The sequence below is a fragment of the Lathyrus oleraceus genome, chromosome 7 (genome assembly GCF_024323335.1).
Source record: "Lathyrus oleraceus cultivar Zhongwan6 chromosome 7, CAAS_Psat_ZW6_1.0, whole genome shotgun sequence".
NCBI classification, from domain to species: domain Eukaryota; kingdom Viridiplantae; phylum Streptophyta; class Magnoliopsida; order Fabales; family Fabaceae; genus Lathyrus; species Lathyrus oleraceus.
Window position 1 is genome coordinate 147,252,301 of NC_066585.1, and position 3,037 is coordinate 147,255,337.

General features: G+C 39.3%; 1 non-coding gene across 1 annotated transcript; it reads right to left on the minus strand.

The window, feature by feature from the left end:
* Positions 1 to 2,218: 2,218 nt before the first annotated feature.
* On the minus strand, positions 2,219 to 2,325 carry LOC127108872 (small nucleolar RNA R71). Its single transcript, XR_007796374.1, has one exon. It is a non-coding gene; the product is annotated as a small nucleolar RNA R71 (small nucleolar RNA).
* Positions 2,326 to 3,037: the final 712 nt, after the last annotated feature.

A 3,037-nucleotide genomic window follows, 5' to 3' on the forward strand; every position in this document is an offset into this window, starting at 1 on the left:
CTCTGATTTCACATGCATTCTAGTTGTTTTATTGTTATTTTGTTTTGTTATTGCTATGTTTTCCTTTGTTTTCAGGTTTTTACTTTAATCGGAGCCCCGATCGAGAAAAGGAGCGAAAAAGAGCCAAAAACCCTAAAATTCAGCATTTTGTACTTGTGGCCTACCCCATGGCTGGCGCCATAGACCCTGCCATGACGTGTCCAAGCTCAACTTCCCTCAACTTCCACGTTCCCCACTACTTCCACTAAGGCGTCTCATTTTGTGCTTGTGGTGGGCTCCATGGCCTTGTGGCGGGCGCCACAAGAGGAAATTTTTTCCCTCCCATTTTCAAGTTGAAGGGCATCCTTGTCATTTCCATCTTTTTACTTGCTTATAAATAGAAACTCAAAATCACTTTTACAATCATCCAAACTTAGAGCAAAGGCAAACTCAGAGCAACTTTGTTTCACTATGGCATATATTCAGTATTATAAAGTGGTAATCGCTTCGCATTGGAGTGTTACCACAATTGTGTAATCGAGTCTGTGATAGAGTCTGTAATCGAGTTTGGAGCACTTTGGAAGGAAGTTAATCCTGCCGCCATTTTCATTTCCGCATTGCAATTTATTCAACCCTCCGATTGGAGCAGGTTTTTATTACTTGTCTTTATCTTATTTATTTTCCCGCACTCGCTTTAAATTATTTATTTCCTCGCACTCGCTTTACTTTCATTTACTTTCTCGCACTCGCTTTAAATTATTTATTTCCTCGCACTCGCTTTAAATTATTTACTTTCCGCACTCGCACTACTTTTATTTAGTTTCCGCACTCGCACTACTTTTATTTACTTTCCGCACTCGCACTACTTTTATTTACTTTCCGCACTTTTACTTTACCATGTCTAACTAAATCTATAAGGTTAGAATGTAAGGATCGTAATTGAACCGATAATCCGTACGATTGTTCGTAGAAACACTTAAGGGCTATTTTAACTTTCAACTTAAGTTTTCCCGCACTTCAATTCTGTTGGGTAAGATCGAAAGTCGTCCAACGTCTTTTTAAACTTAATTGTTTTTAACTATTTCAAAAACAGCGAAAGTGCTTTGTTTAGTTCATTAGGAGTTTTTAACTTAAGAAGAAAAGAGATTTTAAAACTATTTTCGGACGCGTTTATAAGTTTAGAGTCTGGTTCGTGAGAACCTCTTTTGGTTAAGAAATCCAGGTTATAATACTTTTCAACTTAGTCAAGATACTATATTTCTTAAAAATAGGTTTACTACTCTAACGCAATGCGCGCCTTTTTATAAGTGACAATAAGAGGGTTTGATTAGGGAGTACAACTCGGTTCTGAATACACGAAAGCGACAGTTCCTGTTAAATTAGTTCTTTTCAAAGTAGGAAACACTACCCATAAGTAGCTCTATTAGCAAGTACTTGGATTATTAATTGATTACGCGAATTACATTCGCCCCTGTCTTTATTAATTAAATTTATTTCAATACTTTACTTTTCATCGCACACTCTAAAAACACCTATTTTGATTGCCTTTGATAAACACCATAACAATAGATAACGATAGATCGACACTTGGTCTCTGTGGATTTGACAATCTTTTATATTACTCTGACGCGTTCGTATACTTGCGAAAAGCACGCATCAAGTTTTTGGCGCCGTTGCCGGGGACCAATTTCGTCAAATTTCATTTTCCTGTTGTTATATCGTTTAGACTTAGGCTATTTCCCTCCGGTCAATGCGAAGAACTCGCAGCACCGAAAGTTTAAGCTTAGTATACCCTCTGGCGGAACCTGAACGTTACGCTCGCGCACGTTTATTCTTTCATAGAATTAAGAGAGCTATGGCCGAAGACCAAAACCAAAGACCTCTTAAGGATTTCGCTCAACCATCTAATGAAGAGCCTAGTTCTAGTATAGTAAACCCAACCATCCCAGCTAATAATTTTGAACTTAAACCATCTGTGTTGCAACTAGTGCAACAGAGACAATTCGCAGGTCTCGCCACTGAGAACCCAAACCAACATCTAAAAATATTTCTTCAATTAGCAGACACTTTTAATACCAATGGAGCTTCTCCTGAGGCAATACGTTTAAGATTATTTCCTTTTTCCCTCAGAGATAAAGCCCTATCATGGTTAGATTCCCTTCCACCCAATTCCATTACGACTTGGGATAACCTTAGAAGAGTATTCCTTGCTAGATACTTTCACTCAAGTAAGACCGTCGTTCTTCTAAACCATATAACTAGATTTACCCAAAACCAAGGAGAATCGTTGTTCGAAGCTTGGGAGAGATATAAAGAGTTGTTACGAGCATGCCCACATCATGGTTTAGAAAATTGGTTAATCATTCAAACCTTCTATAATGGACTTCACTATAACACAAAGATGACCATCGACGCTGCCGCAGGCGGTGCTCTGAAGCACAAACCTTATCCTGAAGCTAGTGCCCTCATCGAAGATATGGCTCAAAACCATCAATCATGGGGAGTCGAACGAGCGACAGTTGAGAAGAAGGAAGCCTAAGGAGGAGTGCATGAACTAAGCTCTATAGACATGATGCAAGCTAAAATGGACGCATTAGCCCTCAAAGTCGAGCATATGTGCATAAACCCGAATACTGTAGCCGCAGTTTCGTCGGATTGTGAGATATGTGGAACCAAAGGACACCAATCCGCAGAATGCAGTCTATTAAACGAAACCCACTCTGAGCAAGTGAACTACACCCAAGGGAACCCATACTCGAATACCTATAACCCTGGATGGAGGAATCACCCGAACTTCTCCTATAAAAACAATAACCCTATTCAAAATAATGCACCTCCGAGACCTAGTTATCAAGCCCCTAGATCAAATCAACCTATGCAACCTGTGCCACCAAAGCCGAGCCTTGAGAAAATTATGGAAAATTTTATCACCGCTCAAACCCAACAAAACAAGGAGTTCACGAATCAAAACATTCGTGTTAACGAATTGATTACTCAGTTAGGAACCAAGGTTGACCAAATAGTTACTCATACCAAGATGCTTGAAACCCAAATCTCT